Source organism: Triturus cristatus, chromosome 4_2 (assembly GCF_964204655.1).
Source record: "Triturus cristatus chromosome 4_2, aTriCri1.1, whole genome shotgun sequence".
NCBI lineage: Eukaryota > Metazoa > Chordata > Amphibia > Caudata > Salamandridae > Triturus > Triturus cristatus.
This window is the reverse complement of record NC_140586.1, coordinates 237,012,552-237,038,529: the sequence shown is the minus strand read 5'-3', so window position 1 is coordinate 237,038,529 and position 25,978 is coordinate 237,012,552.

Sequence of the window (25,978 nt, the reverse complement as noted above, 5' to 3'; positions counted from 1 at the left end):
CAAAACAATCTGCCCACATCAATCGGACCCACTCCAATCCATCCCACTCCAATCTGCCCCACTACAATCCAAAATAATCAGCTTCACTCCCTTCTGCCCCAAATCAATTTGCTCCACTCCAATCCATCTCGCCCCAATCCCACTCCATCCCAATTCAACCTACTCCAGTCATCACAATCAACCCCAACCCACTCCTATCCAATCAACCCCACATCAGTTTAATCCACTCTACCCCAATCCAATCTACCCCACTCCAATCCACATCACCCCAATCCACCCCACTCTCTCTCCAATCCACCCCACTCCAATCCAATCTACACCACTCCAATTCAATGTACCCCACTCCAATCCAAAGCCATCTGCCCCACTACAATCTGCCCCACACCAATCTGCCTCACTCTAGTTCAAAACAATCTGCCCCACGCAATCCAAAACAATCTGCCTAACTCCAATCCCAAAAAATCGGGCCCACTCCAATCCAGAACAATCTGCGTCACTTTAATCCAAAACAATCTGTACCACTCCAGTCTGCCCCACTCCAATCCAAAACAATCTGCCCCACTCCAATCTGCCCCCCTCCAATTCAAAACAATCTGGACACTTCACATCACTAACTTTTAGCTATGCTGAACAGCAGCCACACTAGTGTACAACATGGTAAACACATTGCCAAAGCCAACAGCTCTTTTATGAGGGAGACTATGTGCTTGTCATTTATTGCAATTTATTTGGGTGTGTAGACTGTCTCCAGGTGCTGTGAGCTATCCACACCGTTGGTGGGGGCAGACATAGCTTGGCCAGTCATAGCGTCATAGTTCCATCACTTCCCCTTTGAGGCCTTGTCTGTGCTTGATGGTCTTGCTTGCTTAAGGTATGACGGGGCATTTAACTTGCTTGCTTAGGGGAGTGGCGCTTAGGGTGTTTAACGTGCACAGAGGAAGCCGTCTGTCTGCCTGACCTTAAAATGGCAGTTTTCACAATGTGCAGTAGCAGCCTGTGTTGGAGGCTCCCTGGCAAACCAGAGCACACAGCAACCAGCCGCGGTCGGTAGTAGGAGGAGCTGCAGGGCAGTGACGTGGGGAGGGGGAGGGGCAGGGTGGGGGATAGTAAACTATGGATTACTGAGGTTTACAGGTAAGTTAACATATAAATTAATAAAACGAATTTCGTTGCATGCACTGCATCGCATTTGGGGATGCAGTGCACGCAACGAAATTCGTTTTATTAATTTATATGTTAATTTACCTGTAAACCTCCGTAATCCATAGTTTACTACCCTCCAGCCTGCCCCTCCCCCTCCCCACGTCACGCCCTGCAGTTACTCCTGCTACCGACCACGGCTGACAGCAACTACTGTACGGATTTTCTTTCACCATTTGAAGTTTTCACAATTCTGACTTTGTAATACTGAATATGGAGTGTGAGGGATTCACGGTGGCTCCAGTCAATTTCTATGGTTTATAACGTTTTATCTAAGGGTTTGCCTTTTACCAAAATGGGGGCTGGAAATATGCATTTGCACTCTACATATCCAGTTGATTGGCCAGTAAAGCTTCCACCTACACATTGCAGTGCACGCACAGTGGTCCTGGTGTCTGAGTTGAAATGCACTACATTCAGTTTCTAGTTCACTTCGTGTCCAAAGAGGCTTCCATCTTTGCACTAGAATCTAGTGACTAGATGAACACCGCTGGGCTTCACTTTCTCCTTGCAACTGCAATGGCTTCTACCAAATAGCAACATTTTGCTTTTGCTGTTAAAGGCTGGTAAGGTATTTTAAAGAAAATGCTCCCCAGGGACTATTTAAAGGGCCCTATAACCCAGTGGGTGTATAAATTCAACAAAAATGTGTGGCCTGCCTAAAAATAATTTTAATTGCAGATCACTTCATTTTGGAGGGAAAGGATACGCCAGTTGTAGGCGGGCAAGTTGCATACAAGTGCCCATGAATGATTTCACTGGATTTCAGTAATGATTCTGCACAACAGCTCTTTGTTTGAACCCAGCTTCTCCACTACCTTAGTGCCAAAATAAATGAAGCCGATCACAATTAACAAAGTCCCAGGGATTGACAACAGTGCCAACGTTCCCAAAAGTTTATTGTTCTAGACCATACTTGTGAGAAAATCTATGAAGGCGCCTTGAAGTTCTACATATGTGCATGTCAGAGTTGGAGGTTAGGTTTTGTAGTTAGGGTTAGTTTTGGTGTCGTGGAGTAGGTTGGTGGAAGGTCAGGGTTACTGTTGGGATTTGTGTAGGGATAGTATTTTGGATAGCACTAGGATTATTCATATGGTTATCATATTTAATTAAGAAATGTATTGATAATTCCAGTAATGCTGTGCATTCCAATGTCATCAGATGCTTACCCCATTCCCATTTTCCAATGCACGTGCCTATAATTATAATTACCCTGGCACAACATCACACACACTCACGGAAAGGAAAGAGTTACTCCTCGCCGAGAGCAGCGCCGGTGGGAAAGTACACAAACCTCTGTGTCTGCTGGCACACTGGTTGGGAATGTGCCCTTTGGAAGGTGCGCCAGGTGGTTCAGCCGACTCTGCATCCGGCTCGGCCGCCATTAGAGGGAAAGGCTGTGTGGACACTTAGTCACTGGCTGTGCCACGACCGATGAATATGACTGTTATCTGAGTATCGCATTTTAATAGTGCTAAGGTCCAGTAGTTATACATGACTCAACGGAAAATGAATTAGGGGAGTATGCCTAACAGTATTTAGAATTTAGAATCGCAAATCGTTAATTTTTGGGGCAATTTGATTCTATTTTTTGGGGTATTGTTTTTTCCTACAAATCAATTATATGTTTAAATGGATCAATGTTTGTCACAAATTGACTTTGTTATATCTCGATTTATTTGTATCATTTTTTTTTTATTTGTATCTTTTTTTAGTCCATTTTTCTCTTATTTAATTACATTATTTTTTTTATAAAGGATACATATGTATTTGCCATTTTTGGCTAACCTTTTCTTGGAGAAATAGTGTGAGTTTGCCAAGCATGGCATTGTGAATTCTGGTTCTGCTTTCAACAGATAGACAACCTCAAATCTCCCTCATTCACTTGCAAGCCCTAGTTTTTTACTTTTGAGAAATATTATACTTTGTTTTCTTTGAAAATGAACATACAGCCTTACAAAATAATTGTTCATATTCCCTTCTTCGGCATTCCTCACTATAAGTTATTTAACAAACAGTTGACTCATTGTGTCCTATTCATTTCTGTAGCAATTAAACTACTTGGAATGCTGTTCATTTAATAACGTAGCCCCTTTCATTAATTGAAAAGCATCTTAAATGGCAGGCCCCAAAGATAATGTTAGGTGCAGTTGACTCGCCTAGCTACCGCCCAAAAGTTAAATCTGTGTAAGATTTCCGTTGAGGCTCTGCCGATTTCCTCTAGGCTTAGACATTCTGTATGAATTGTAGGCAATTTTGGATGCACAGTTAGCCCCACTGCTCCATTTCACTGAGAGTTAATTAAGAGGGGTCCACCATTGGACCAGATTGTCCGGAGAACATGCCACAGTTTAAGGATAACCACTATATAAATAACTAACATTCAAATTGAGTATAAGCAAATTTATTGTATGTGGTTATCTTGAAAGCTGGGAAGGATACTGCTCTCATGGACGCATGTCTGTGGATTAAATGATATCCACGGAGATTAATTGTTTGTAAATGTATGTTATGTGGATACCATGAATCTCAGGCACGGCTGCTATGCTCCGCTCCCAACGATGAGCGCAACTGAGCAAGCTTGTCCCAGGGAAATTGGCATTTGAGTTCTGCAGATCATTTTGAAGTTCGATTCTTCTCCTTTTTTCAGTTTAGGATTTGTGCTGGTAATAAAAACCAGCTAGTTCCTGAAGTGGAGAATTGATTTTTTTGTCTGCCACAAATATCAATACATTTAGGCTTACCACGTGACTCTATGTCAACAGGTACCTGGTTCCCAGGCCTGTAATTTCAACAGAGAAATAAGTTCATTATGGGATTTGTAACCTTTTGTCAGTTCCTGTTACCACACTTAAAATTAATGATTTGTAAAAGGAAAACCTGTGACTGGAAAACTGTGTTCTATGCGATAAGCCAGCATCTGGTAACTATTCACACATTGTACTGAGAATTGGGACATACATAATATAAACACTGCTCGTAAGTAGGGAATGAAAAGTTCACAACATTTTATTCATGGAGAATACACACTTTGAGGACTTAAATTGGGTTATTAAAATATGAAAAGACTTTGATGGTCTGATGCAAAAGAGCTAGAAATTGGGTACTTTGATTTATTTTAGCCTTGGAATGGAAGCGGTGGAAATTAAAATGTTTTGTCATATTAGTGGGAACTGTTTAACTGATTTATGTAGAGTTATAGTATCTTTCATCAGTGGCGGTTGGTGACATCTGAAAGTGGTGAGGTGTAAAAGTGTAGGATGAGTGCCCTGTGGCGAGCGAGCGTAGTGAGTAAGCCCAAACACTATATGGAGTGTTGGGGGGAGGGAGGTGGGGTTCTTCCCCTGTGAATTCATTTATAAAAGAGTGAGCAAATAGTGCATTTTCAAGCAAAGTTGTGAAATAAAGGTTAATAAAGCAATTGTGAAATTGTAGTTATGACATTAATAAAGACATTTGATACGATAATGACGTATGTAGCTGCTTATTCAGTATAGCCAGAGAACTGAATCCCACACTGCAGATACCCTGCATTAAACCCTGTACTGAAGCATTAATGTTTTTTGAGAAAAGAGGCCCTGCTGGCAAATAACTTCCATCCCAAAATAAACCTTACAGCTAACTTGCATATTTGCAAAATTACTTGTATCTAGAACATTATCCTTCCTGAGCCCTTTTTTGTTTACAAAGAGCCATTATTGGACTCCAGCTTTTAATGTTCTTACAGAAAAAAATATATCACCCCACCTATATGTCTATACCCTCACTACCTTCAATGTAACATCTATGTTTAGGAAGGAATTATCTATCAACAAAAAGGCAGAGGCCGGAAGGTCAGGGAAGGGTGTCGCCCACTATTATAGGTTTTTGGGCATTTTAGCTCGCACGTAAAACATTTAACCAGAAAATAAATATCTTTAGTGCAAGTTTTCAGATAACTGCCACATAGGGCAGCCACAGACCCAAAGAAATAAGATTACAGTTTGACCCATTCCCAAAGAGCACGTTTTTCATCACAATAGTCAGAACTAAATATCCACTTCGCTTTCAAAAGGAAGCCTGCAATATCTCGAGAGCTTACTCAGCATACGCAGCAAACTGGTTCTGCATGTGCAGCTGGCAAAAAGGGACTTGATCAGTGTTTATCTTAATGATCCTTATCCAGGCTTTTGTACTCACTGAGATAACACTTCTCCCCTTTTTAGGTCTCGCCTGGAGTTGCAGCGCGCAAGTGTTGCTCAGTCTGTGAGGGCTTCTTGGAATCAATACGGATTCAGAAGGGACTTGAAGCCCCGCCCCGCTTTCCCATTGGCTTGCGCCATCGTTTATGGTAAACGGTGGCGCGTGGTTGGAAATCGGGCTTCTTGGTTACAGCCTTGTCCAATTTGAGGACGGCCCAGCTGGACAGGCCGATGCCATCTTGTTTTGCGTGATGTGGGAGGGTTCGTTTTATGGCAAACACTGGCTCGTGATTGGAAATCGCTTCCATTGAGCGTGCATGCCCACTTTCACTTTTAAAGCGCAGCTGGGCAATGCGGCCTTTTGTATATGTCTCGCATTTAAATGCGAGACATATAACATTGCAAATATTGGCTATGGCAATGCTTGTAATTCCAAGGCGCAGAAGTAGGTGACACGGCGTGTGATATCGCAAAGTGCTTCACTTGGGACTGTAATTGTAGCTGAGTGCAATCCGGGTTAAAAGCCGGCCGAGCAGCGGGTAATTACAGCTCACTCGCTGCTGCAGAACAATTTGGTCGACTGTAGCTCACCGGAGCACGGGGGAGCCGGCACTGTTCTTCAGAGCAGCCCCCACCTCACCCCCGCCTGGAGTGGAATGCCTGTTGGGGACCAAACATCGCCTGCGCCTGGAGATGATGGTGCTGGACAAGGAAGACGGTAGGTGGGCCGAGGCTGCCCGGCACATCATGGCCGCCGGGCATACATGTGTGACCTGAGTGGCTCGTGCCCGGTCCTCCACCCGCTCCCCCCCTCTCCACCCAGCCGGCGCCTGCTCCCCCTCCACGGCATGTTTACTCTACTTCGCGACACCAGGGTGCCTATCATTTCACGTCCTTAAGTGAATATGGATTGATTTTCTTTGCTTTATTTCTGAAGTGACACTGCTTTGGTTGTTCCGCTTGTTTGTTATGGTGGCAGGTGAGCCATGGCCCCCGTCCAGCTCTGAAGCAAACACATCTGAGAGCATCCTCTTCAGGCCGCGTGTACCAACAACAAGCAGGCAGGGCAGATCGGTATTAAGTAAACATGTTCAACGGGGACCACAATTTGAGGCAACTGCAGGCAACAATTAATGAGTCCGGCTGCGTGTAGGAGACGGCGCCTGGCGCGCGAGTGCAAATGCACCGCGAGTCACATACCCCACGAATTGTACTTTTCGTTGCACGGCCTGTGTGGTTTTAAGGACATTTGGAGCTTTTGCTTTTCACCCCGCGTCTCAAATGTGTTGTTTTTATCACTTTGAGTTTCATTATTCCATCGTGGTATCGTTCACTCTGTCATCTTCAAGGTGTTTAAGTGTAATGTCGGATGGCTTTTCGCATCTAAAATTTAATTAGTTTCTCCCTGGAATCAAGAAAATAGCAAAATTTGCATTTTGCGTTTCAGTTTGTTTAAGCTTCAACTTCTTTCGAGGGACAGCCAAGTTTCCTAGAATCCATCACCATAATTAAGCGTTCAAAATAAGGGTCGTGAGACGTTTCCATTGAGATAAATGGCATTTTGAGCACAATAAAGTGAAAAAGAATGTGGTTGGTGTAGCAATGCTCATATTTAATTTGTGTGTGTGTGTGTGTGTGTGTGTGCGTGCGTGTGAAAAGTCTGGGTGCATGTACCATGTGAATGCCGTTTGTGAAACGGTCTACCACGTGCCCAAGTGTGTGTGTAGTGTTGTGGGCTTCACTGCATAAATACAGATGGTGAGTCTGGGGTGATATGCGGGCAGAGGTCACTGAAACACGGAGCAGCGAAATACGTTTCTAAAACAGTTGTTGGTTTTAGTTTTGGGAGCCGTTGTGGAGTTGTTGTGGTTACCTTGGATGTAAGCCGCATCTTGCATACATACTCCCATGTGCTTCTGAGGGGTACATTATGACTCCTCTGAGGCGAAAGGTGGGTGCCTCGCTGGCTGACTCCATTAGATAAAGGTGTGTGCTCACTAGAGAGAACACGTGCGGTGTGCACACTCATCTACACTAATGTTTGGGTACATCCAAGAGAGAAGCCCATTAACTTGTATGGAAAATAGGTTTATTGTATGAGGATGAAAGTAAAACAAACAAACATAACAGCCATCACTTTATATATGTAACCAAAGCCACACAACATGAGGTACACATACACTACAAATTACACACAAGGAGACAGAGTAGCACACTATATAACATTGACACACACATACCCCAAAGCTCCAGAGGACACCTATACACACACAGAAACTCTTGCACACCAGACAAATGACTTAGAGACATGCAGAAATGCACCCTCGTTCATCCAGTGGCAGCTGGAAAACACATACCTGCGTATTTCTAACAATAACAACGGAGCCACCAATGCAATATACAACGCATAAGCACAAATAATAAGAAAGAACAAGGCCAACTCACACACAGACACCTATTACCCCATGCAGACACCAATGCACACAGACCAACCAACATATAGGCATACGTCCAAAGGCTAGCACCCTAGTAGAAAAAGACAATACACACAGAACTCATCCAATCTTGGATGCCGTCTGCCTTCCTGAAACTAAACCCCATAAAGAATGAATTCCTGCTGTTTGCAACAGCACAAACAAGCATTGAAAATGCAACAGGTCTCGCCTTTGATTAAGTTAAAGCCATTTGCTTTGCTAATGGTATTGTATTCTAGCTTTGCATTATTTAGTGTATATTTGGGATATGCTGTAGTTGTATGTAGTTAGAATTGTTTTGTTAGCTGTGTAGTAGTTTAAAGCATAGCATTAGTAGGAAAAGAGCAGTGTTTCAGATTTGGGAGGTGAATGAATAGAATAGTATGTGTGTTAATTTCGTATAGTGAGGATTACAATAGCATAAGGCAGATGAAATGGGTGAGGGGAGAACAAATATATGCACATATCACAAATATACACTAAATAATGCAAAGCTGGAATACAATACCATTAGCAAAGCAAATGGCTTTAACTTAATCAAAGACGAGACCTATTGCATTTTCAATGCTTGCTTTAATTGACTCCCATTTTCTTTGAACGTATGTTAGTGTAGGCACAGGAAAAGAACCGTGTCAGACCCAGGCACAAAAAGGTTCCCATAAACACGCACACACATAAACACTATCACCCGTGCACTTTAAAGAGCAAGATTACATAGCCGTGTAGACGATCACGCACACCAGGGGTGTAGCTACCACTGGTGTAAATCGTGCAGTGGTACCAGAGCTCTGCGGTGCCCAAAGAACCATGATTATTGGTATGTTTTAGTACCCCAACAGCATTTCAAATGGGTCATTTTATCTTATTTGCACCCGGGCAGGGCCTATGATTTATATCCTTGCTATGCACATGCGCGCGTACTTTAAAAAGCCAGGTTAAGTAGCCTTGTTCTCTCTAATAATACCCACATCAGTGAGTTCCATAATATACTTCGACGGCTTTACCACGCACCTGCACTAGAGAAAAAAAATAATGACAAATAAAGGATCTTTTGCAAGTCCTGCGAACTGTAGGGAACTGATCAGTGTAAATGGATTACATTTGGCAGGACTCTGATAACTGTGCCCTTATGTGTGTTCCTCCCTGCCCCCCCCCCCCCCTCCCCCATGATGTTCAGTGTCGAGAGGCACTTGATGCACAGTGTTGGGCTGCACCGATAACTAAAGAGAGGAAAAAATGACCAATCTCCAGTTTGATACAAGTAAGAGTTCACGTGCAAATGATACTATACTGAGTCCGCCTCTGGTCGTATGTCTCAGCTTCCCAAAGCTCTTGTGTATAGACACAATTGTTTCACAGAAACGCAAAACGTTTCTGAACAGCTAGCTAGAGAGTATATGTCCTATTTTTTCAATACCATATTTCTTAAGGAATATAAACAAAATCATGCAAATGTAAAAAATAAAATATTAGGTTTGTTATAGATATTACAAACAATGCAATAGGCTGGACAAATCTATAAAGATATCATTCCAAGCAAGTCATTGAAAATTAGAAATATGTTCATAAAATCTTTTCAACATAAAACCAAAATAAACCATGGCACGCTTACTTCAAAGTCATCCTGCAGTCTGCACTGAACTACAAGCAGTTTTCTCGAGATACAGTGGTGATATGTTTAATTAATAAAGGCATTAAAGTGAGTTTCTTGTTTCTAAGACCATCGCAGCACCTAAAACAAATCTGATGAATATTTGTTTAGGAGATATTTGCCAGGACACATAAAAACAAACACTCACATATGCTCCCATAAACACACTGGCACACGCTTTCAGACAGGCACATAAACACAAGCAAGCATGCTCTCACTCATTCACACAACGTAGAAACATACCTGGGGTAGTCTTCATCATACAGTTTCCTCTGCACATCGATTCCCAACTTTCACATCAAACCAGGCGCCAGAGCGAGGCTTACACCATTATGCCCAATCAGAAGCTCAGATAGGACGGAGGGCTGTTTATTTCCCCATATCGTGGCTTCTGATAGGGCATAAGGGCACATGACTGACAGGCCCCAATTCACCGTTAGCTGACATGCTGCACTGCCTGACGCAAGTGCAGCATGTCAGATATGTATTGCATCTGTAAAAGGACGGGCAGTAGGAGCGCACGTCTGACACGTGCAGTACAGCCCCAGGGGTAGCGCGGCGGGGCCACGTGGAGGTTAGGCCGCAGCAGCGCTTCAAGAAAAGGTACGACAAGTTACTTTTACTTTCTTGGCCGGAAGACCCCGAGTGGTCTCCAGCCGTTTATTTATCCCCTCGGGTCGAGCCTGCCCTGAGGGGTGTATGCATGCGTGAAAATGGCTACAGTGTAGGGGAGAGCCTGGGTGGCTCTCTACATCCCTCCTTTCTTTTGGTACCAGACCATCAGGTCATTCAGGTTCATTGGGAGGTGCATGCAAAGTCTTTCAGTCTTTGACTTGGCGCAGGGTTTGGCCGGAGACCATACTTCTGGCTCCGGGAGCTGGAACTGGCCACTGCGCTGGATGGAGCATCCTGGGGCGACTCAGGTGCTTCATCAGAACGGGCTGACCCAGCCACGGGAACAGCACCTTCGCTCACCCTTCTTGATCCCCTCAGTGACGGACTCAATGTTCCTGGCGAGACTGGTGGGGAAAGACTCGGGGTAGTCTCCAGATAGTCTGACACTTCGTGGCCAGAGTCATTCTCGCAAATCTTCTTGAAACTGGACACATTTCTTGTGACGGACTGCTGTCCTCGCTGGGCAGTGACCATGGTCCCTTGAATGCCCACGACGGTCCATTCCTCCGGCTCGTAGGGTGTCCGAAACTTCCAGCCAGGGTGCCTGTCCTTGATCACTACCCGGTCTCCCACTCTTAGCTGGGGCTCTTTTGCCCGGCGGGCCTCACTGGCCTTGCAGTTCGTCGTCTTCCTTCTTGCTTGAACCGCTTCGTAGTCTCATTCCTAGGGCTCCCACGTCGGGTCGGACGGGATACTGTCTCACGGGGGAAGCTTGAACAGCAGGTGAGATGGTGCACACTTGGTGGTGCTGTGAGGCGTCTGTCAATAGGCATCAAGGAACTGGTCCAGTGCCTCCTCGGCATCTTCACCTTGGTCTACGGCAATGCGCAGTGCTCGGTTAAGTGTTCACATCAAATGTTCCACCTCCCCGTTGGCTTGAGGCCACAATGGGGTGATCTTCCTGTGATGAATCGCTTTGTTTTTGAGGTACTCTTGGAATACCCGTCCCTGGAACGGAGGCCCGTTGTCCGATTTGATTTCCTCTGGCAGCCCCATCATTGCGAATGTCTTGTCGAGAACACTCTTTACATGCATGAACGCTGTTGATGCCACCACCTCCACCACGGGGAATTTCGAAAAATAGTCAAGCATAACCAGCATGTGACGCCCGTCGGGGAAACTTCCAAAGTCAAGGCTGACTTTTGCCCAGGGGGTCTCATTGGGTTCTTCGGTGATCACTGGTGCCGGTGCCAGATCTCCCCCTGTGATTGTGCAGGCATGGCACTGTCTCACCATGTCTTCCACCATGGAGTCCATTGCCGGGAACCAGACTTTGTTCTGCAGCCTGGCCTTTGTCTTGGCCATCCCCTGGTGTCCGACATGTGCCAACGTGAGAATCTGTTTCTGCAGTCGATCTGGGATTACGATCAGATGTCCTCTCAAAACGACCCCTTGCTCCCCCACACTGAGTTCGTGGCACACTTGCCAAAGCTGTTCACCAGTGCGGTTTTCACCCGGGACAATGTCTCATCTTCGCCAGAGACATGGCCGATCTCCTCGAGTGTCATGGCTGTGGGGCACGCTCCTTGCAACACCATCTTCACGAACGCCGCTGCATGGCACGCATCCGCTGAGGACCCTGGAGGTGACATGGACTCAGGGTGGCGTGACAGGTAGTCGGCCGGGTTGTGAGCCCCGGGACGAAACATGACTTTGAAATTGTAGGACTGCAGCTGCACCGCCCATCGCTCAATCCTCGAGGGTGCCATTCTGGATGATCCTCCAAAGAGCGGGAGTAAAGGCTTGTGGACGATCACCACGTGGAACTCCTGGCCGCACAAGTAGAGATGAAAGTGTTGACACGCCCATTTGATGGCCAGGGCCACCCTCTCGATTTGGGCATATCTTGTTTCAGTGTCAGTGAGGGCCTTGCTTGCGTAGGCCACCGGCCTCCAGACTTCAGGGCTGTGCTCCTGAAGGAGGAACGCTCCCAGGCCAACTTGGCTGGCATCAACGATCAGTTCCGTGCGCCGCCCCGGATGGTAGTAAGCCATAACCGTTTTGTCCAGCAGTGCTGCCTTGATGTTGTTGAATGCTTTATTGGCAGCCCCAGTCCATTCCCACTTGTGATCATTGCGTGTGAGAGCCCGGAGCGGCTCTGACATGGCAGCGAGATTTGGAATGAATCTTCCACAGTATGTGGCCATCCCAAGAAAACTTCTCACTTCTGTGGGGTTCTTTGGGGTGCTGGCTGCTCGGATGGCCGCGGCCTTCTTGGGAGGACTTTGACTTGTGGAGGGTTATCCCGCAGTCTTCTAGTCTCTTCAGGGTGGCTCGGAGATGAGTGAGATCATCTTCCAACATGTCTGAGAACACCAGGATGTCATCACTGAGGTTAATCACGCCCTGCAGACCCAACAGTGCTTCTCTGATTGCGTTTTGGAAGACTTCGGCTGCCGACGACACCCCGAAGCTGAGTCTCTTATACCTCCGGAGGCCGACGTGCGTCGAGAAGGTGGTGATGTACCTACTCTCGGGTTCAAGTTCTAACTGATGGTATCCCGCGTTTAAATCTAGTTTTGAGAACCACTTGGCTCCATTCAGGTCTGCCACTATGTCGTCTATGGTGGGAGTAATGTGGCGTTCTCTCTTGACGGCCGTGTTCGGTAGCCTCATGTCCACGCAGAGCCGGATGGCCCCGGGCTGCTTGGGTTTGGGAGCCACAACCAGCGGGGACACCCAAGGGGTGGGGCCAGAGACCTTCTCAAAATCTTCGAGATCTTCGAGCTTTTTCAGCTCTTCCTCCGACCTGCGGGCGAAGATTGAACGGCACTCTCCGGTGCCTTAGGGTGACAGGCCTCACTGTGGGGTCAATGTGGAGTTTGAACTTCGCCCCTTGAGTTTTCCCAGTCCCGTGAATAGTGCCGGAAACTCTTTCAGGATGGTTTCGGCAAGGGAGTCGTGGATCTGGTTGGCAAAGAAGACGAGCCCCAAGTCTTCAGCGGTGTGACAGCTGAGCAGTGTCCCCTTCCGTCCTTCTGTGATGTGGAACCTGGTTTCCATGGTGCACTTTCCACTGGCTACCTTGGCATGGATAACTCCTCGGAGAGGAAGTGGATCCGTCCCTCCATAAGTATAAATCCGGGCTCTGGAGGGCGCAAGCGGGGGCCATGACGACAGTCGATCGTACTGCTCTGAGTCCATCACATTGACCGAGGCACCAGTGTCAATAAGGGCCCGAACAGCCGTGCCTTCCACTGAGACGGAGCACATTGGTGGTGGCCTTCGGCGATGGTCAGTCCAGCAGACATACGACATACGACATGAAAAAAACACCTTGCCATCATCATCGTCTTCAAGCGTAAAGCACAGTTCCTGCTGCTGGACCTCCCTTGTCATTGGCGAGTCGTCGATGGAGACCTGGCGAAGGCGGTGCGACATGCCTTGCGGTTTTGAAGGAGTCTGCCTGAACCGTCCGCTGCAGCACACTTTGACGTAGTGGTTGAGCTTGCCGCAGCAGGAGCATGTCGTCCCCTTTGCCCCACAAGTGGCTGTCACTGAGTGATCCTCTCCTCAGTATCCACACTCTCGGTGCATGGCGAGCTGTGTTGGGACGTCGTTGGATGGCGTCGACCTTCTCTTCTTTGATGGGCAGGTGTCTGGACACATGTGATGCAACAACTGGTGTGTGTAGTGCAGCCTCCATTTCGTCAGCTCGAACATCCGACAGCTCGTCGGATCAGGCCAAGACAAGGATCTCGTCCAGCGAGATCCCGGGTTGATGAAGGATCAGCTTCCGCAGGAGTTTGGAGCGGCATCCCAGGATGATTTGATCTCGTATCTCCTCCCTGTGATTCGTGAAGGTGCACATGCTGGCCAGCTGGCGCAGCCGCGCATAAAACATGTCGACAGACTCCGTGTCCAACTGCGACGCCCTTCTGAACTTGAACTTCTCAAAATTGGGGTTGAGTTGGGGGTCAAAGTGCCTGTTGAGCGCGGCGACCGCTGCATCGTAATCGTCATTGTTGCCTGTGTTGGGAAGCGTTTCAAAGAGGTCATAGATTTCTGAGCCTCTGTAGTAGATGAGAAGCGACCGTTTCACGGTGCCATCGGTCTCTCTTGTTCCTTTGAAGTAGTGGTTGAGCCATCCAACCCACGCTTTCCATCGTGGCGCAGCCATGGCAGGGTCCGAGGCTTCACTGAAAGGTGGTAGAGGTGCAACGGCCATGTGGCTCTGCCCTGGGGGTGGTGCATTGGCACCCCTGACTGGATTGCTTCCCCCAGCCTGCTGGCTGGCAGCGCCAGTCGTTGGTGGGTTGTTCACTGCGACCGTGCGTCTGCGCGCAGGTGTGAAGGTGTGGCTTTGGCGCTGAGAATCCGTAGGTGGGCGTGCGTGCTAGTGTGTGGCAACTCGCGCCAGACTGCTCTGTAGCCTTGATGGCGCAAAAGAGGCGTCTTTGCTCCCTAGCGCTGACTGGCAGGGGACAGGGCAGGTACCAGACCCTTGTCTGCGCTGATAAGCTTTGCTGACTTCTCGGTGTGCTCTCCTTTTCCTCCCATCCTCCTTTTTTTTTTGTTCGATGCCTGAGGGGTCTTCTTCTCACTCCCCTTTTTCCTCCGTGTCTACCTGGTGGGTGCAGGCAGCAGGCTGGGCAGCAACGACTGGGGGCCTTGCAGCAGATCGGGTGGTAGTGAGAGATGGGGCCTAGTAAACAGGCCCAGACGCTGGCAGACTGCGGTGGGGGGCTGGAGGCAGGAGCAAGACGTTCTGTGCAGGTGCAGTCAGCGCGGTGAACAGGAGGGGTGCGAGGCACACAGCGGGAAGACCTTCGCGCGGCAGGCACTCACCCCAGACGATCTCCGCCGCAGCGAGCGCCGCCAGCTGAACATGCTCCCGCTTGTCAGGGAGACGCGTGGGCGGGCACAGGCACAGTGGAAACTCACAGCAGGGGCAGGCAATGCAGGCCGCAGACACCGGCGGTGGCTCACAGAGGCACCGGGCAGCTTCTGACCGCAGATGGAAGCAGAGCGATGCGGGTGGGCTAGGCAAGCTCTCTGCAGGTTGCCGAGCGGGTGGCTAGGCACGCATGGGGTGCGACCGGCCTTGTCGCCAATGTAGCGCGGCGGGGCCACGTGGAGGTTAGACCGCAGCAGCGCTTCAAGAAAAGGTACAAGTTACTTTTACTTTCTTGGCCGGAAGACCCTGAGCGGTCTCCATCCGTTTATTTATCCCTTCGGGTTGAGCCCGCCCCGAGGGGTGTATGCATGCGTGAAAGTGGCTACATTGTAGGGGAGAGCCCGGGTGGCTCTCTACACCAGGGAGCCCTCGTCTGGTGCAGGGTGATGTTGCAGATTTTACATGTATTCAAATTATTGGTAAGATCATTTTGTTACATATAAAAGCTGTAATATTTTAACAAATGAGATGCAAATGACACATGATTGTGGAGGTAGCTGCTCTTTTGGCCCCTATAGAGCAGCCGCCCCTGGTTTTCTTACAGATGGATCCAATTGAACTGAGGAGCAGTTGAAAATGTCCCCAGTTCAAAATGGGCCCTCTTGCACCTTTGAGGCGCCAATATAAAAGGATCTCATCATTCTTCCTCATTCCTAGTCTTCACCAAGTGAGCAATAGTCTCCTCCTCCACAACCATTTCCTATATTAGAAACAAATGACTCGCCCCTATCAATTTGGCCGACATAAACACTTCCTGTGTCAAGCCCGTAAAGGTGGGGGATCTATTGGGCTTCCTGTTTTTAGGTTGAGCCTGCACAGCACTTGAGCTGTGTTTGTGAAATCTCTTGTAATGAAAAATAAACTCTTAAAAGTGGCTTAGAGCCCACCCATTACTTACCTTTACTTACCATTAGCTGGCTTCCACATGGGACTCGTTTCCTTGCTTCTTATTGTACAGCACCACCACCTTGTCTCTGGCTTCCTCCTGGGGCTTTGTGTGTGTCTCTCTGCTATTGAGCCTGGATCAAGTACTGCTTCCTGTCTGTGGATGCGTGCCTGCAGAGGTACTTTTTTTTATTTTGTAATGTAGCACTCCATCAGAGTGCATCGGTTTACAGGCTATCTCTGCCGGCACTTCCCACCTGCACACATTTGTTGCTGTTTTCTGTGACTCCCCACTACCTCCCTCCCATTGTTGCTTGCCCCCTCTGATCTCGTGACTTGCCCCGACCACAGATCCCCCCCTCTCCCAACCCCATCACTGCTTTTCTCTTTCTTGCTTGCAGCTGCCCCATAGCCACATCCTGTCCTTCATTGCGTGTTACTATCTCGGCGTCTTTCTTATGAAGACATTAAAATCAGTCCATCTATGCACTTTCTTCATTTTTAAGCACTTGAGGTAACTGTAGAGAGCTACGCTCTTATTTTTACCGTCTCTGCCCGTACACACACCTCCCACATTTGTTGCTGTTTTCCCTGTTCCCACCCAATACCTCCCTCTCGTCGCTGCTTGCCCCCTCTGACATGTTAGTTGCCCCATCCACAGATCCCCCCTCCCTTGACCCTGTCACTGATTTTCCTTTGGTTGCTTCGTCCATCATCTTGTGTTTGCTTTGTTCACCCAAAGTTGCCAAGGGTATGCCCAGACGTGGGTCCCTTGCTCGCTGTGCCACTGGATTCAAGCTAGCCTGGCTGATGAGGGGTGACACCCCAAAACAGGTCCCAGGATGCTTGTTTCCAGTCCAAAGAGGACCTGGCCTGGCAGTTCAGACTGTACTGTTCCCATGAGAAGCAGGGTCAAGACTGATTTGCATATGGCTGGGTCCAAACCCAGGTGGCATAATGAGCAAAACAACAAGGGATTAAACCCAGATCTCTTGACTGGGAATGGGTGGTTGAACAGTTTCAGCACTCTGTCCATCACCTTGTGGTTGCACTATTTGATTGTTAGGCAATCATAGAAAGCAGGAAGCACAGCACTTCAGCACTTTATTGAGTTCCGTCACAGACACATTTTATCTGCTATTCTCGGTCCTGTGTGGTCATGGAGAGAAAGCAAGGGCAGAAGGGGAGGCATACAGAGGAGGATTACTGTGGTAATAATCCTACTCATATGGTTTCTACAGCTAATGTGGCCTCTGAGATGCAGCATTTGAAGCAGTTTTTAAGGCCTGAGAGGGTCTTCCACCTCCTCCAAAGAAAGCCTCATCTCAGGCCCCTGACAGTGATATCTCAGAAGAGGAGTTAGGCCAAAGGGGGAGATATGTGCAGGGCACGGACCTTACAGAGTCATTATGCACATTTGGGCTAATCTGCCTTACCTGAGTCTTCAGCTGTGGCTGACGAAGTGGACTTTTTTGACCAGTCTAGACAAAAAGACCCGAATTTCGTGCCTATTCACAAGGCCATTAGAAATCTTTTGTTCAGATATTGGGAGGATATGGAGAAGATATAAGTCCCCAGATTCCTGGCAGGAAGATGCATCCTTGAGGGCTTTCAGGAACAGTGTCCATCTTCAGTGAAACTTGACTCCCTGGGTTACAGGTTTGTCTTCAGGAGGTACCATAATTTCTGAAGACGCATCTTCATCCAATGATGCAGACAAAAAGTGGATACAGCAGTTAGAAGGGCATACTCTGCATCTAACTTCACTCCGAGTACTGGGCCTTATGACACTTTCACTGTACAGTTCCTGCTACATGGCTTTCATGCCCTAGCAGACAAGCTTCAGCAAGGAGAAGACTGCACTTCCAGACAGTCCATGATGGGCCAGGAGCAACCGCGGCCCGTGGAGGGAGTTTCGTGGGGTGGTGTGATCGTGGACGGTCGGCGGGCTGGAAAAGCAGGCAAGGAGGCCGGATATAGTGGGCAATATTGTCCTTTTATTGCACACAAGGCAGTTCTTACAACAAGAGAGGAAACCAAGATATGTCTAAAAAAAAAGGGTTGTGCAGTCTTCTTCCGCCTCTGCCGTATGGGTTGGGGGTCCAGTGGGCTTCCCGGTCTTGGGGCAGACGTCTGTAGGAGGTCGGGAAGGCTCCTCGGAGGGCAGTAAGAGAAAGAGAAGGAGCCGTTAGTCCTACTGGGGCTAGAGGCCAGGTACCGTAACCATAACCAGGGGAGAGAAAGTAGAAAAGATCGTGAGGAAGAAGGGCGGGGAAGGACAAGGAATGGCAAAGAAAGAGGGGTGCTCGAAAAGGTTTGTGTGGGGGCAGTATTTACACAGTGCAAGGTGCTGTATACTATATACAAGGTGTCTAACCGTTATAAGTGGCGTGTCTAAGATAGAGGGAGTAATTACACAGGGGCCGTACTGTTTACACATGGCACCTAGCGTGCTTTTAAGAAGGTAGCTGGTACTCACGCGCTCCGCCGTAACTCTCCTCCAAGTTACGGCCGCTCTTCAGCCACCTCCGGGGGATTCCACCAGTCTTCGGACCGCTCCTCGATTTGTCCACTGCCGTCCTCTCCTTCCGCCGCAGCTCCAGTCGAAATCTCCTGCCACGATACTCCGACCTCTTCTGCCTCTCGTCTTCCGTCTTTTCTGTGTCCGGCCATCAGCCTGGAGGGGGGACTTCCGGGGTCAAGGGGTAGTCTTTCCGGTCCGTCGTCTCTCCGGATTGGATCCTGCAACAGAGAGAGGGGCGGGGTTCCCGTTGTCACGGACGCTTTTGTGGTCGTTTCGGATTGCGCGCCCTGGAAGGGAGAACATCGCGGAGGGGTGATAATCCTGGCGGGGTGAGTAAGGGTATCGGGACCCGTGGGGCTATATCACAGGCGGTAAGGCGGGGCGGGGAGGGGCAGGGTGGGGGGTTCTAAAAACCGGAATATGGATAATTGCAGGTAAGTAAACAATTAAATAAATAAAACAAATTTCGTACCGCGCGCTGCATCGCATTTTGCGATGCAGCGCGCGCTACGAAATTCGTTTTATTTATTTAATTGTTTACTTACCTGCAATTATCCATATTCCGGTTTTTAGAACCCCCCACCCTCCCCCGCCCCGCCTTACAGCCCCACGGAACTCCCTCCACGGGCCGTGGCTGGCCAGGAGGTCAATGGGACAGGATGTGGTCCGCTGGCTTGATTGCCGACTTTGGTGCTGGAAACCAAGATTCGAGCTTCGGGGTCGCGTCCATATCCTGTGATTCTGGGCAAATCACGTAATCTCCCCGTGCTTGAATGTGTCCTTGTGTAACGCAACCGGTGCTCATGTAGAGCGCTCCAATACCTTGGGGTCAAGTTCGCGCTATATAAATCTGCATTAAAAAAAAAAATAGTTCCTGTCTGATGCTTTGATTGCCTGTGTCCAGCTGCATCTGCTTCTGGGTTTGTACTAGAAGACATCTCTGATTAAGAAATTAGAGGGCTCACAACTCTCAGAAGGCCTTGATGTCTTACCTTCCCTTCAACAGCAGCAAGCTCTTTGGTCCTCACCTGGAAGAGGTGGTCAAGAAATCAGTAGAGGATAGGAAACTTCTGGCTTCCATCTGACCTCCTTCCAGGGTGAGGGGTTTTGCCTTCCAGTGGGCTTTTGGTGGTTCCTTAAGAGGCTCTAGTCAGCTTTTTCTTGATAGGGGTCATGTCTGGGGTGGCCCCTCTTCTGACAAATCCCAACATCAGTACAGGGTCATCTCGTACCTTCTTCCTTGCAGAAATCATAACTATGATGTAAAGGTTGGAAGGAAACTCTTGCACTTTTCAGAGGTCAGGAGGTCAACAGTAAGATATTCCCTGGTGCTTCGGATTGTGTCCCAGGGATAGAAGATAGATTTCATCTCAACACCAGAGGACATTTTTGCCCAATGCCTGTTTCACTGTGTCCCCGTCATCCTCAGGCTTTGTTCTGGGGGTGTTGGATCTCCTTATGAAGAGGGTGATCAAACCTGTCCCTGAGAAGAAGAAAGACCAGAGAAGCTGCCCGCTCATGTTTCAGGTCCAAAGTCTTCCGGGGACTTTCATCTCTTTCTGGATCTGAAAAGATTGTATGCTTTCATTCATTATCAGAAAATCAAAATGCTGACCATTCAGTCCTTTATCCCTCTGGTTCTTTGGGTGTATTCCTGGCTTCTCTGGACGTATTGGGAGAATACCTACATATCCCAGTTCATTCAGATTCCCAAATATTCTACGGTTTTTCATTTCAGGGGAACATTGCCAATTCTGTGTTCTTCCTTTCTTACTTTCTTCAGCACCGAGAATATTTACAAATAGCTTGGCTGCTTTGGTGGATAATTTGCATGCTCTGGGTATCTTGCTGTTTCCATAGCTGGATGATTGGTTCCTTTTTGTCCCTCTTCTTTTTCCAGGGCCTGGAAATAGTCAATCAAGTATCCAGAACCCTGGATGACCACAGTTGTCTACTGAACATGAAATCGCACCTTCAGCCAACACAAAACCTTCAGTACATAGCAGCTCTATTCCATACAGATTTGGGGCAGTGCATCTTCCTCCTCTAAGGCAGCAAAAAGTGATGGCCCATCTTTGCTTCCTTCTCCAACTTCAGACAGAGATGGTGAGATTATGGTAGACTGTTCAGTAGGATTGGCATCAACTCTTCATCTGGTCCCTTGGGCATGTCTTCATTTGTATCCCTTAGTTCACCATCTCGTGTCCCATTGGGAATCATCATCAAAAGATTACAAGGTTCAATTTCCAGTGGATCCAGTCATGGCCCAAAAGTTTCAATGATGGTTAAATCCTGTCAACTTTTCCAAAGAAATATCCTTATGTCCCTCTGCACCCTGTATTTTGACTACATATCTTAGCGATATGGGTTAGGGGGCTCTGCTGGAGAATCTTTCCATTCAAGGATAGAGGTCAAATAAGTTGGTGCTTTCTCTCTTCAACTGGAAGATGGTAGCAACAGTTTCCCTTATGACGTTAGCTCCTCACTTACAGAACCATGCAGTCCAGGTGCGCACAGACAATCAGGTTACCAGATTATATGTCAACCACTCTGGAGAGTCTAAAGTCCAGTCTTTAGCATGATAAAGAAATAAAAAAATGCAAAGAAACATCAGAAAGACAAAAAAACCTCTACCACTGTTGTCAGCAGAAACACTGTAAAACAATATATAATCAAAGAACAAATACAGATGCAGGTTACACAAGGACACAGTGTAAAGGTGAGGGTTCAGAGGAGAGCACAATACAAAATCAGCAAGTTTAGTTAAATAGGAAAACATAACTAACAAAGCCTTGAAGAATTCACGACTCCATTTCCATTATTAGCAAACATGGTTCCGAAAATATGTGCTCAAAGGTAGTTTTAGTAAATAGTAAAGAAAGCAAGATAAGAAAACCTGAGAACAACAGAACAAACACACACTTGGGAAAGAGAGGTTAAAGATCAATGTTTCATCAAAGCTCTGTTAGGATTAAGCTGTGGAGAATCCAGAGGAGAGGGCACGAGTTCAAGGATGCAGGTGGTGTGGTGTTTACGTGGAAATATCTCAATAACATGTATTATTTGTGACTTGTTATTGCATTTTAAGATGATATGTATGAAGTCAGGATAATTTGTGAGTATATATGAAGTATAACAAATTGACTAGGGGTGGGCGGAATTTGCGAAATTCACTTTTGCAAACTATCGCGAAAATGCTGAAAATCTCCGCAAACACGTGGAAATATCGTGAAGACACAGAAGTTTTTTTCCCGCCTGTTCGTGGTATTTTTTGCGTGATCGCGGCTCACCAACTTACCCATGCGGTTGCTCACGGGCACGGCCATCTTGTTTTCACTTGTCCCGCCATCTCGCGATGCTTACTTCCTGTTCCGGGTCGCGCAATGCATGTTCGCTCCCGTTCGTGGTAGATATTTCCTGTTCGCGAACGCTTTTACTTGATCGCGTTGCTTTTTGCTTGCTCGGGGGGAAAATATCGCGCAAACTTGCGCACGTGGTCGCAATGGGCACGGCTATCTTGTTTTTCACTATATTGCATGGTAATGGGGCCTGATTTTGAATCCTCCCTGCATCTTTTCAATCCTTTGTTTAAAGCCACTTTTTTTTAATCTTTCTTATTTATTATTTTCCTGCTTCTATATTTTTTGTTTTTGTCTACTTTTTTTGTTTTTTAGCTACTTTTCACTCTTTCTATTGCCTGCTATTTATTTTCTTTACTTCTTTAATTTTATTACCTTTTCTTTCCCGCCCCGTCCCAGAACCATGTCAAAGGGTAGGGCTAACCGTCGCAGCCAGAGCCGCGACCGCCTTCCTTGCGGAAGGCGGCGCCCACAAGGGGTGCAGGCACGGGCCTTATTTGGGGAGGTGGAGTTGGCTGCACTCATTTTCTTTGTGCAGCGCCACCTCCCCTCAACCCTGGCAGCAGGTGGCAGGCTTGGGTCTGGGTGCGGCCTCCGGGAGCGTCGACAGCGGTGGGGGAAGGTGCGCCGGGCAGTGTTGCACTGCTCTGGGGTCCGGCGCACCCAGACGCAGTTGACGCACCGGTGGTCCGACATCCTGGACTGTGAGCAGGACCTGCTGGACCTGCTAGGAGTGGAGGTCCCGGGTCTTGGTGAGTAACTATTTAATTATTACTACTTTGTGTCAGTTCTTCTGCTCTTTCTTATATATTGAGAATATCTTTTTTTTCTTCCAACCAGCTAGAATGTTGCTGTTTACATTCCAGGTTAATTACGTTTAAAAGTCTTCTGTGATTATGACACTGGTGCTCCTCTGCGCTTCTACTAATCTTACTTGTTTGCAACTTTGCGTTTGCGCTCGATTAGCGTGATTCTGTAAGAGTTTATTTTAGAGAAATTAAGTTACGTAATGCTACAGTGACTCTAGTCCACTCCTTACTTTGCCCTGTCACTAAGAGATAGGGGCGGATTGATACTTAGGTTTAGGTACTTTGTATGAGTTTCTAATTTGTTAGTGGTATGAGTGATGCCCCCTCAGTTACGTGACGTGCTGCTAGTACGCCAGTCTTTATTAGAACCTTTTCTAGTTTGTTCAATGAGTGGTGGTAATTGGCTTAGCACTGGCAGAAAATCAGCATCAATCAATCAACCCAAAATTTGGTGTATACAAAAAATGTAGTCATGTGTCCTCCATTTGACCATATACATTGTTGAGGAATAAAAGAAGTGGAAATGCATACATAATGTACAATTGGCATGCCTGGAATAGGTGGGCTAGGTCGGGTGGTACGTCGTACTTAGGCTTAGTTCTAACTTAGTATTCTGGAATCAGAATTGAAGACTGGATTACTGTTGATAAGTAGTAACTTAAGTAGTCGATACGCGAATCCCCCGATACTACTTGTTGACCAGATGAGATCGGTCAATTAGTTATTGCAATTGTTATTTACATAAGTGTTTTTTGACCGTTCTTTAAAAATATTTTATTTGTTTGACACCATCCATCAATGTTTGTCTCTTTCTTATATCTTTCCTGTTCATCAGCACCCAGGGGCAGACAGACAGGGAGTGGGCAGTCGGCGGGACAACAGTCAGAACACCACCACCAGGAGGACACCAATGAGGGCTCCTCTGCTGGCCCCAGTAAGTCTTCTTGTTTTTAATAATATTTCTTATTCCATAACTTTTACTGCACCATATTTTTCACAAACTATTGTTTCAGTTTCCCAATGCTATTTTTTACCAACAATTATCCTTCGATCTGTACGGTTTCAAAAATCTTGTTATCCCTGCCTCTGCTATGATGACTCTCAGTACTACTACTACTATCAGTCTGTCTGTACTATAGTAGCTAAGCTTGCCCAGTTGGCCAGTGCCACTCTTTATTTGAAAGGTTGTAATAAAACTCAGATTCACCAGTAGCTCTAGCCATTGAGTCCAGTCCTGTGGGTCGTCCTCTTGTACTACTTCTAGTCTTATTGATCTTGAGTCTTTGTTAATCTTGAGGCTTTGACAATTCACAGCAACAAATGCCCAACCAGATTTATTACTATTTTGATATGATAGCCTATAGTACATACTACTACTGTTGTAGGGATCTTGTACATACAGACCTTTGCACAAGAAAATAGGATGTTGGTGATGGTAGGTTGGACCTTCCTCACACACCTCAATCAGGAATTCAGAACCCACCACAATCTCCTGCTCGACTATAGTACTGTCTTGTCATAACTATTAGGTCTCCGAACCCTCCCCCCAAGATACCCAACAAGTAGACAACCCAGAACATAACACACACAACCTCTCAGTCGTGGAAGCAATGCACATGCACACCCTTCCTTTAATTTGCTCACTCGTGTAAGTTAGTCCACACCAAATACCACCAAGTCTATGTAAGTTCAAAATGTTTATTTTGAATTGAGAAGCTTTGTACATTGCTCTATTATATAATGCAGCACCAACCGGAAAATCAATAACATTAAAACAATAAACATTGTTACACTTACTTACAGTGGGAATTAAATCATGATAACTGAACAGTGGTGGAAGGCAGCACCACCATCCCCTAGGAATTTAGTTTATATAAATTTATAAATGAAGATCTCTGAGTGAAGGTACCCCTCACCTTAGAAGAACCTAGTACTGGTAGTTGTTGCATCATTCATAAGCTCTGCCATCTCTGGTTCGTAGAAGGGAATCTTCCGTCTGTAATGCGAAAAATGAAATGGTGCGCGTTAGTACATTGCAACTTGCAAGCATTTCTCAGCCGTGCCAAAAAGTGTAGCATTTATGGATAAGCAATATGGACTAACAGTACACCAGTACTTCATAAAAAAGTGGCTTGTTAATGTTTTTGTTGACCGCTTGTACGCAGCGCGTAGACAGTAGCAGTGTGAGGCAGGTCATGTGGGCTCAAAGGTGTCTTATACAAAAAGCTGCAAGGTAACGTCACATGTGCAAAAATAAAAGACACAAAGGTAAAATGGTTGCATGGCTCGGGATAACTAAGCAAAGCCTAGAATGACCCTAGGGGGGACCATATATAACTATTAGTGTCTACTCTACTACTACCTGATTTGTACTAGTGATGTATGTTAGTATTAACTCATTTTTCAACCTTGCTACTGATCAGTAGGAGGAGGTGTATATGAAGCCTAATAAATGTGTAATGTTTTCTAGGCGCACTACCGACCACCATTGCCGGGGCCAGCGAAGGCGGAGGGAGAGGATGCGGCAGTTGCTGCAGATACCGACGATGGAGCGGTAGGGGGAGTGGCAGCACCAGTGGCGGGCGGTGGAAAGTTAGATTCATAATCCTTAACTATTGTTGACAGTACACTCACTGCAAGGGTGTACTGTATGTATACTGTACTGTTGAGACTTAGGGCCCCATTAGTATGGCGGGCGTATTGCCCCCGCCGGGCCGGCGGTATTCACCGCCAACACCGCAGGGGCAAACCTCCCGCCATCCCTGTAGAAAAGAGTCAGACGCCCCACATGTCGACCAGGCGGAAAAGGGTTCAATATGGTGGTGGTGTCTCTCTGAACACACCGCCAGCCATATAATCTGCATTTTGGAATGCCTTTGCGTGGCGGCATTGCCGTCCGCCACGGAAAGGCATGCACACATTGCAGAGTATGCTTGGGGGCCCCCATGGAGGATACCTATGCTATGGTACCCCCCCTGCCTTTCAAAGCAAAACGTGACAGGCTCCGCGCGGGGTCTGTCATGTTGTGGTTGGAAAAGCAGCACAACATGTATTTTTAGCATTGCGTTCGGCACCGCCAACCAGAATGTAATAAAAACAGGATGCGCCCGCCACTGTGCCGGGCGCATTGTCCTAATTGTCCCCATGGGACCCCCACCCTTTTTAGCGTGAGGATGCCATCCGATGTCCTAAGTAAGTATGAGTTGTTGTGAACGTTTGAAGAGTGAACTAGAAGACTAGAATCCCTGTAATTGGCATAGGAGCAGGAGTATTGAGTAACCAATGCCCTCATCTATCTGATTTCAACTCCGCTTTGAAAGTTT